Source organism: Schistocerca gregaria, chromosome 3 (genome assembly GCF_023897955.1).
Source record: "Schistocerca gregaria isolate iqSchGreg1 chromosome 3, iqSchGreg1.2, whole genome shotgun sequence".
Lineage (NCBI taxonomy): Eukaryota > Metazoa > Arthropoda > Insecta > Orthoptera > Acrididae > Schistocerca > Schistocerca gregaria.
This window is the reverse complement of record NC_064922.1, coordinates 610,601,708-610,612,634: the sequence shown is the minus strand read 5'-3', so window position 1 is coordinate 610,612,634 and position 10,927 is coordinate 610,601,708.

Genomic DNA, 10,927 nt, shown 5'->3' with positions numbered 1-10,927 from the left:
CTGGCCACTACTGTTTCCCCTCTTTTGGGCAGTGTACAAATTCAACAGCAGAAGAACTAGGCATCTTCTGATGAGATCCACGGGTCAATCCAATTTTGCCCTTGTTCATATGACTGGAAGTGTTAGTCATCCAGGCTGTGTGTCATTGATTGAAAAAGGTGGTAGTCAGAGGGAGCAATGTCTGGAGAATACGCTGGGTGGGGTAGGACTTCCCAGTTAAAAATTTCCAGGTTAATTTTGACAGGTTTTGAGACATGGGGCCAAGCATTGTTATGCTGCAAAATTACCTTTTCATGTCTATCATTGTGTTGTAGTCATTGGTCTTTCAACACTCGGTTCAAATGCATTCTCAGTAACAATCTCCCATGACTGTTTCCATGGTTCCAGTAGCTTTGAGAACCTCTCTCTTTCAACGCATTGCCAGTTTTTGATGTCAAAAATCATCATTCTCAAAGCACTGAAACCATTCTCTGTGCATTCAGCACTAATAGGAGCCTCATTATAGTTTTTACCCAGCATTTTATGAGCCTGAGCGACAGATTTATTCATATTAAAGCAGAAAATTACAACTTCCTGCAAATGATGTGATTTGGGCTTGTAAATTGACATATTGAATCAACAATAACTTTAGGATGCAATCACAAATTGACTGATTTTTGATGGCATTATGTTTATAAATGCCTAAGCTTATTGTAAGACACTTATAACCTCCCACTCGTGTCACCGTTTGTCACTAGTGCCATCTATTGCAAAATGGTGAAAGCAAAGCTGTAGACCTAATAAAAGCAAAACAGTGAAAGGTTTTATGGAAAGTTTAAAAATGGTGGGTGAAGTTTGCAATGATTGTAATACCAGCTATAATTTCAACATATTTCTTAGTAAGTTTGTAACTATTTTTTAAAGCAGTTTTACTAAGAAAATAATTAAACACAGCATTAGGAAGTCTTCAAAGAAATCTTGGATCAATACTGGTGTCGACACCTTGTGTCACTACAGGTACTGTAGTATCTCCAGAATGAAAAAGCAAAATCTACATAGTAGCCAGAACAAGTAAGGATCCTCAAGTGCTTTCACTACAAACAGAATTCTAACATTTTAAGAAAAGTTGTAAAAATCCTGGAGTATTCACATCTTGTCAGAAATTGGCAGATCAAACAATAAAATAAAATCAGTATGGAGCATTGTTAAAAGATAGACAGGGAAAGAACCCTCTACAGGATGACACTATTTCTATTAAAGAGCACTGGAGCACTATAAAATGCGGTTCATGTATAGCTGATATTTTTAATAATTTCTTTTTAAATGTTGTTGGGAAAATCTGATCAGAAACGAAAGCAAAACAGAATTCTGATGATCAGTACAGAGAAAATTACTGAAATGAAAATATTACACACATCTCCATCTGAAATAAGGAATGTTATCATGACCCTCAAAAGTAAAAATTCATGTGGAGTTTATGAAAACTCCCATGAGACACTAAGAAAGAACTGTAATGAGACACATGTTCTCAGTCACTCATTGTAATTTGTTTTTGAAGGGGATTAAAATTTGCCAGTTTTAGACCTGACTATAAGAAAGGTGACTCCTTAGATGTCTGTAGCTATTTGCCAGTCTCGTGTGTTACATCTTTTCCAAAATTTCTGAGAAGTAATGTACTGGACGGTTGTAACCCAGCCAAGTAGTGGTGGAATACCCTTGGTCAAGTGCAGTTTGATTTTAAAAAGGTTGCTCTACTGAGGAAGCTGTGTATATTTTCTTTGAGCACATAATAAAATTTTTAAATGACACAAGATCAGTATTTGGGATCATCTGTATATGTCTGTATTCCCAAGTTGTATCAGACTTCCAGCTACTACAAATATACTCCACCAAGATAACACCATGGCCAGTACAATAACACTCACAGTGCACACTCCACCACTTGTTCCAGTGGCTTAGGCCAGCTGTGAGCCAAAATGTATATGAGAGAGTGTGGTGTGATCGCATCAGTTGGTGAGCATGAGAATCAGCGTCATCTGAGCAGTGGAGCCACAGTGATTTATAGTAAAATTGTGCCAGCTATTACATTTCCATGGTAACATTGTGTTGCGCCAAAACCCCCTCCTTCCCTTCTTCCGCCCCAAGCAGCAACTCCTGGGGAATAAGATGCAGGAGGTGTGTGGTCCCGATGTGCAGCCACTGGGGAAATGAGAGAGTTGATAGCCTTAGGAGTCACTGTGGAAGGCCAGGGCAGGACGAGGCTTGATGGGAAATGTCCAAGTTTCCAGGAATGAGAGGATCCATCAGGAGTGGGGGAGCAGGTGGCTGCTGCCCAAGATGGCAGAGATGAAGTTGGTTCCAGTGGCACTATGAAAGGCCATGAGCATAGGCCACAGTATGTAACAAGGATCTGTGGTGGGCAGAGATCATCCCGCAGATCCACATTGAATGGTGCTGAACTACTAGACCTAGACTGGGATGTCAACCATAAGGGAGAAGTCTCAGGAATGATGTGTGCTGGCAGTGGGTGCAGCATATCCAAAAGTGTATGATGAAGCTGACCATGAAGCAGCTTTGCTACACTGCGACCGTCAATTAGGGTGGCCTTATAAGTTGCTAGAAAGCTACATAGATCATTAGATTGCAGTCTTTAACATCATTTCCTTGAGGAACTGGGTTTTAAAAGTGCAGGTAGTGTTTTTCACAACTGTTGGGGGTCAGGCAAAAAAGTCATGGTGCAAAGGTGTTGGACCCTGTTATGGACACAAAATTATTCAAAGACATTAAAAGCAAACGCCTTTCCATTATCAGGAACCAAGGTGCATGAGGTGCTTTCAAGGACAAACACTTTTTCCAAGGCCACACTAGTTACTTGAGACATGTGTGGCACATCAGGGAAGAAAGAAAAGGAATCAATCATGACTAACTTCATGAGCCCAAAAACAGGCCAGCAAAATATAATTGGATACCCTCCCAAGGTTCCAGGCGAGGGAGAAAACCACTGGGAAAGTGCTGCTTGATGGACCTGACAGGTGAAAAGTTAGCAGATCACATCTGTGATGTCAAAGGCAGTATTTGGCCAGAATACATGTTTTTGCCCCAAACATTTCATTGGGACATATTCCAATGGCCAATGTGCTGGAGGCAATGCAATTTTCGCCAAAGAGAAAGAGGAATCAGGTGGATGCAGCAGTGGTTCTTGTCCGAGACCCACAACAGAACCCCTTGATGATGGTGTAGTCGATGCCACCGTGACCAGTAGGCATAAAATTCGGGATTGGGAGATGTGTCCGGCCATTCCCGTTGTACAAATTGAACGAGGGTGGCATAATGTCAGTTTCTTGCAGACAGCAGCTGCGAAATCATGTGATGTTAAGGGTAAAGTGGGAAGGTGAAACTGGGATAGCATGTCCACATTTGTGTGTAATTTCGCTGCTTGACAGTGAATAGAGTAACGAAAATTTGACAATACAGCACCCTACAATGAAGACGATGGACAGTCTTGTCTGATAAGCAATGCTTGGAGCCGAAGGTAGTGGGCAATGGGTGATGATCCATTACAAGATGAAATTTCTGTCCATAAAGGAATACTTTAAATTTCTGAACTGTGCAAATAACATTGAGGGCCTCTCACTCTATTTGAAAATAGTGTTGCCGAGAAGCAGGTAAGATCTTAGAAGCATATGCAACAGGGAGCTTGGTGCTGGGGGTACTTGGGATAGGAATGTGCCAATACCAGAGAGGGACAGGGGTGGGCACACCTCCATTGCTATTAATGAAGGCAGACTAGAAGTGTAGGTTGTAAAACATGGTGCCCACTTCACGCAATCTTTTAAAGTCCAGAGAGCTTGCTGACAGGCAGGTGACCATTCAAAAAGTGTGCTTTGGTGCTTCAGCTGGATCAATGGGCAGAGTGTTTGTTCTTATGGGATTTCATTTTATTAATCAGCTCAATGTAACCCTTTATTAGTTCTAATCCATTTGCCCAAAGTTTAAACTTTAAATATGTCAAGGAAAGTTATGTACAAGAATACTTGCACATGTAGCACTTAAGTCCTGCCACCAGTCTCTGTAAGAAAAACTTGAGATTATGAAGGTGATCCACTGCAGTTGCACCATTGATCAAAATATCATCAAGGCACAGCACAGTTGGGACTAACCTGAAGTAGTTGATCCATAAAATACTAAAATATGGCAGGGCCTGAAGGAATTCTGAAAGGTATCCGGGTATGATGGCAGAAACCTAATGGCATGTATAACACTAGATAAGTTTGTGATGCTGTGTCCAAGGAGATTTGAAAACATGTTTCTATGAGATCAGTTTTGCCGAATAAGGTGCCATAGCCTGATTTTGAAAGCATTTATCTGGGTTCGGTAGAGGATAAGTTTACACTTCAGCTTGTGCATTCATGATCACCACAAAATCTCAAGGTGCCTTTGGGTTTGCATGCAGCTACCAGGGGGGTTTGCATGCTGCTACCAGAGGAGTGGCCCATCGAGTATGGGAAATAAGTGTTAATGTGTCTTCATGAGTGAGCTTCTCCGTATCTGTTTTGAGGGCATACTTAAGAGCCAAGGGCACCAGGCAGGCTTCAAAAAATTCAGGGCTGCTGTCATTTTAAGTGTGAAGTAAGTTTCAAAATCAGTCATCTTCCCTATTCTAGGTGAGAAAATTAGGGCATACTTATTACAGAGAGTCCTTAAGGTGTTGCAAGGCCCTTTGGATTGCATGGTGAGCAATGTTTCATGAACCGCAAATCTGAAAGTATGGAAAGAGTCTATTCAAAAAACATAGTCCACTGTGGGGTCAGCTTGCTTGGCGAGTGAAAATGGAATTGACTTCTGATCTTGTGATCGTCAGGTTAGTTAGTCCATTACACATACTGTAGATCATATTAATGATAAATGTTATGATGTGTAGCATGTTAGTTGAATAATTATATAATGGCCATTTCCAGGTTTGTAATTGACTAATTATTTGTTTTCGATAATACATCTTTGGTATGAAAGGAATTGTTAAGGAGTAACATCTTTAATCTACATTTGGAAATACTTACACTGCTTGTCTGACGTCTCATTCCAATAAGCGCATTGTCAAAGAGTTTTTAGCTGAGCATTGTGTTCATTTCTGGACAAAATTTAGATTCACTAGAGAGAGGTGAAGATCATTTTTCCTTCTAGAATTGTGTGGGTGAATATCTCTATTACTCTCAAACTGCATTAGCTTATTGACAAAAAATTTCATGAGTGAATAAATGTAGTGTGAAATGGTGGTTAATATTCCCAATTGTTTAAATAGACACCTGCAGAATGAACAGGTATGAACTGAACATGTCATTCCAATTACTTTCTTTTGTGCAGTGAATACTGTTTGAGGAATTACCGCAGAATATTATATGTAGGGCTTCGGTTCATGAAAATACTTCAACTTACCAATCTGTATGTCCCCAAATTTGGCAGTTATGCTTATGGCAAAAGTAGCTGAACTTGAACACTTTAGCAGAGCTATTTTTTTTTTTTTTCAATTTATGTTTCCATCAATATGCACACGAAGAAATTAAAACTTTTTAACCTGTTTATTATTTTTTGTTGGTAAACTGCATTCACAATACATGGTTAATAAAGCATCATTTACTATTTTCACTGTGAATGTTTCTTTGGTCAGGTTGGCAATAATGCTCACACTGTCTGCAAAAATGACTATTTTTGTCTCCTGATTTAAATAAAAAGGTAGACCATTAATGTAGAGAAAGAACTGTAATGATCCCTAGATCAAACCTCGCAGAAAACCCATTATGATTTCTCCCCATGATAGTATGGTGTCCCTGTTTGTATTACTCAGAAATCCTAATGTAGCATTCTGCTTAATGTTTCTTAAATAGGATGTAAACCATGCACATCCTGAACCAATTATCCCATAAAAACATAATTTTTACATTAGTATAGTGGCACCACTTGATGCTACCATGCAAACCGAGTAGCTGGCGTAGCATTACTATCAATCACTGTGATGATGATTGGATTGTGGAGTGTTCAACTGCACGGTCATCAGTGCCCATACATAGTCCCAATTGTTTTCACTGTCCAATTTTTTTACATATTCCAATCTAGCTACTGTCATGAATGATGATGATGATGATGATGAAATGATGAGGACAATGCAAACACCCAGTCCCCTGGCAAACAAAATACCCAACAAGGCCAGTAATCGAACCAGGGACCCTGTGATCCAGAGGTGGCAATCCTAGCCCTTAGATCATGAGCTGCGGACATCAATCATCATGACATCACTACTCATATTCGAGTGATACTCAGGTGCACCCTCTGATGGGATCACACCCCATTCTGGCATATATGCTTCCTCAAGGCCGGCCTAAGCCTGTGTTGATGTGAACAATTGTTTGCACACACCGAGTGTTATCATATTGGCTATGGTGTTTTTCTGGTGGACTCAATTTATAATAGATAGAACTCTGATACGGCTTCAACTGGATTTTGCTTTGGAGTACAGACTTAGGGTAGTCTGCACATTCTTAGTAACATCTTATATATACACCTCTTGTTGTAAATAAACTCTGTTGTCTGCATGTGTATTACAAAAGTGGCAGTGACTCAGGACCTGTGACATGTACAAATCAAATTTTGAACAATTATGTTATTAGGCAAGAGTGCAGGTTTCAATCATGGAATATTTACAACACCTAGTGCAAACTGCACAGGGTTATCAGGAGCTAACAACAGCTATATTACTGGTAGTGCAAGCATTAATGAATGTAGAAGCAACATTTCTCTTGCCACCTGTTTCTATGGCCTTTCAACCAATTAGTGAACAAAGTGAGGAGGGGGATGCTTACTGCCAACAACTGCAATTATTATATTTTTCAGCTTGTCAAATTCCCAACTCAGAAAGACAAAAGGCCATGTTCTTGTCAGGAACCCCAAACTGTACCAGCTAATGTAAAAATTAAGAGTCATTGACAAAGCTGGTGGAACTTGAACCATCTAGAATGTTTTATCTACTGCAAGAACAGTTTTCAGTGGAGAAACATTTTATTGCAATCAAGTCAGAATTTTTGCAGTGGAAAAAGGGCAACTGTCACTCATATGTGGACTGGGCAGCTAATCTATAAGGATTCAGTAAAAATTGCAATTTTAAATGTTCATATAGGCAGAATTAGACAGACTCTCTACCCTGGGACACTATAGTGTGGCTTACACCCAACTCAGAAACAAGAAACCACATACCGAGAAAATCATATCAGTCTCTAATGGAAGTTATGCTAATAGTAAAAGCTCATGAAAGTGCTCAAGCAGCACAGAGTTTGTTTACGGTGGAAGAAGTTGTCACTGCAGTCAACTCTCCAACAGCAGTTACACGGTACATGTGTCGCCACTGATGGCCCTGTCCGCTCTGCAGCCCTGATGATCTCGTAAACAACCACACCAGTGGTGATGAAGTGCAGCAGCAGTGGTGCTCTTCCCCAGCTGTAAACACTGTTGTCTTTGACAAGTATGTAGTGCATGCTCAAACCGGCGTTCAACATGCCACAAGTGTGGGAAAAAAGGACACTTCCAAGATATATGTTGTAGCTGTTTCAAGGCAGATACATCCCAAACTGAGGAAGTGAGCCAAGTGTCTGAGCAATCTACTGAAGTGCCAACTCGGCAAAATGCAGCCCAAAAAAGTATTTGGGTGCGTTCATTGGTAAACACCTCTGAGATTAATTTTGGACACTGGTGTTTGTGTATTACGGCTGAACCAATCTACTTACATTAGTGTCACTGCCACTGCAAGCAATCAAGATAAATACCTGGGTCTATAGATATCGTCATTTGCCTCTGCTAGAAAAGTTCCCAGTTTTACTTACTTAATGGACTAGCTAATCCGACAATAGTAAGATCAGAAGTCAATTCCATGTTCATCCTTATAATTAACACAACCAGTCGATCTAACTTCATGTTGACCGTGCTCTCAGACCTGTTGACCTGGGGCTTGTTATAACACCTCAAAGCAGGAACAAACATGCATGTTTGTCTGCCCAAGCTATCTTTACCATTTCACTCTCAGTACTGTAGCCATGATACCTAACAGTCAGGATCCCCTGGTTTACTTCAGCTACATTCCATTACCCATGTTTTAGTTTTATTGGTTTTGATCTTACAATCTCTTTTTCAAGACACAATCCATTTTGTTCAACTGCTCTTCCAAATCCTTATATGTCTGTGACAAAATTTCAGTGAACTTTAATTTCTTTCTCAGATTTCTCCTTGGTTTCCTCCACAGCTTGCTCAATTTTACAGATTGAATAACATTGGGGATAGGCAACACCCGTGTTTCAATCCCTTCTCAACTGTGGCTTCCCTCTCACGTCCTTCAAATCTTACAACTACAGTCTGTTTTGTGTAAAAGCTGTAGATTTTTGCTTTCTATATTTTATGCCTGCTATATTCAAAATTTCAAAGAATGTAGGCCATCTAACATCACCAAAAGCTATCTCCAAATGCTATAAATGTAGATTTGCTTTTCATCAACCTATCTTTTAAGATAAATCATAGGGTCAGCACTGCCTTGCATGTTCCTACATTTCTCTGGAACATTAGCCTCTACCAATTTTTCCAGTCTTGAGTAAATAATTTGTGTCAGTATCTTGACACCATTACTTATTAAACTGATGGTATTCACACCTGAAAGCACCTGCCTTCTTTGCAATTGGAATGATTGTCCACAGGTATTTGATCTCTCATGTATCTTACTCACCAGATTGAATAATTTTGTCATGGCTGGCTGGCTGACCCAAGGATCTCAATAATTCTGAGGGAATCCTGCCCCGGCCTTTTTTCCTCTATGTCTTTCTGTGCCTGTCCAATTCTTCTTGCCATATCATATCTCCCAACTCATCTTTACTTAATTATTCTCCTCTTTCTATAATGTTGTCCTCAAGTGTGTTCCCATTATATGGACCCACTATATATTCCTTCCACCTTTCCCTTCTTTGCTTAGCACTGGCTTGCCATTTCAGCTCTTGATATCCATAGAGTTGCTTCTCTTTTCTTGAAAGGTATATATTACATTTTTTTACAAGTAGCACCTACGTTTCCCCTGGTTTTGCACAATTCTACAGTCTTGCATTTATGCTATATCTGTTCCTGTTTAACAATTTCGCACTGGTTTTGCATACTTCTACAGCCTTGAATTTGTTATATATCTATTCCTGTTTGACAATTTCACACTTTCTGTTATTCACATTTTTAGATGTAAATATTACCCTTTGCTTGCTTCATTTATGAATTTCTCTTTTAATCAGTTAAATTTGGTGTCTTGAGTCAGCCAAGGATTTGTACAAGGCCTCATCCGTTTACTTTTAATCTTCTGCCCCTTTCCTTATTTCATCCCTCAAAGCCTGCCATTTGTTTTCTACTGTATTTCTTCCCCCTGCTTCTGTACAATATAGCCAGTACAATATTCCTCTGAAACTCTCAACAACATTTGGTTCTTTTAATTTAAATAGGTCCTATCTCCTTAACTTCCTACCTTTTTGCAGTTTCTTCAGTTTTGGACTGCAGTTTATAGCCAATAAATTATGAGTTATGGTGAGAGTCCAAGTCTGCCCCTGGAAATGTATAATAGTTAAAAATATTGTTTTGAAATCTCTGTCTTACGATTGTAAAGTCAATCTGAAACCTTCCAGAGTCTCCAGGTCTCTTCCACATGTGCAACTTTCTTTTGTGATTGTTAAACCAAGTGTTAGGGATGATTTAATTATGCTTTGTACAAAATTCCACCTCTTTCATTCCTTTTCTGTAGGCCATGTTCTCCAGCAATTCTTCCTTCTACTACTACCACCAAATTCCTGTCACCCATCACAATTAAATTTTCTCCGCCTTACCCCACCTGTATAATTTCATTTATCTCATCGTATATTCTTTCAATCTCTTCACCATTTGCGAGCTAGGTGGTATACACGCTTGTACTATTGTGGTGGGTGTTGGCTTTGTCTCTGTGTTGGCTACAGTGATGTGTTCACTATGCTGTTCATAGTAGCTTACCCGCATTTCTGTTTTCATATTATTAGATCTTCTCCTGCATTGTCTGTATCTGATTTTGTATTAATAACCCTTTACTGACCTGACCAAAAGTCCTGTTCTTCCTATCATCACACTCAATTAGTTCTCACTATATCTAACTTCATACTATCCGTTTCCCTTTTTAAATTTTCTAACTTCACTACCTGCTTAAGGGGAGTAGCATTTCAGAATTAGACCAGTAGAATACCAGTCTTCGCATTCTGACTCGAGCTGCCAGAGATGGTAGTTGTGTATGTGAGGTGCAGTTGCTAGTGTGAATGAATGGTGCGCCTTTATCTTTTAATGGTGAAGGCAGTGGCTGGAAGCTTATGTTTAAGTGTCTTTTAATTGTGCGTATCTGCAATTTAACGTGCCATCTTTATGATAAAAAATGGTTCAAATGGCTCTGGGCACTATGGGACTCGACTGCTGTGGTCATCAGTCCCTAGAACTTAGAACTACTTAAACCTAACTAACCTAAGGACATCACACACATCCATGCCCGAGGCAGGATTCGAACCTGTGACTGTAGCAGTCTCACGGTTCCGGACTGCGTGCCTAGAACCACGAGACCACCGCGGCCGGCCATCTTTACAATAAGTAGCAATGTCTTTTCCTACATTGTCGACATTATCCTGTGTAGTCTCGGCATGGAAATCCGAATGGCAAGCTATTTTACAATAATTAATTGAAACCCTCAGCTGCCGACAGGTGTTGTTGATATACCTCGATGGGGACAGCTGAAAATGTGTGCCCCAACTGGGACTCAAACCCGGTATCTCCTGCTTACATGGCAGACGCTCTATCCATCTGAGCCACCGATGACACAGAATGAATAGCGCATACTTCCCGTGAGACCAACATTCCGAACTGTCCACAATCT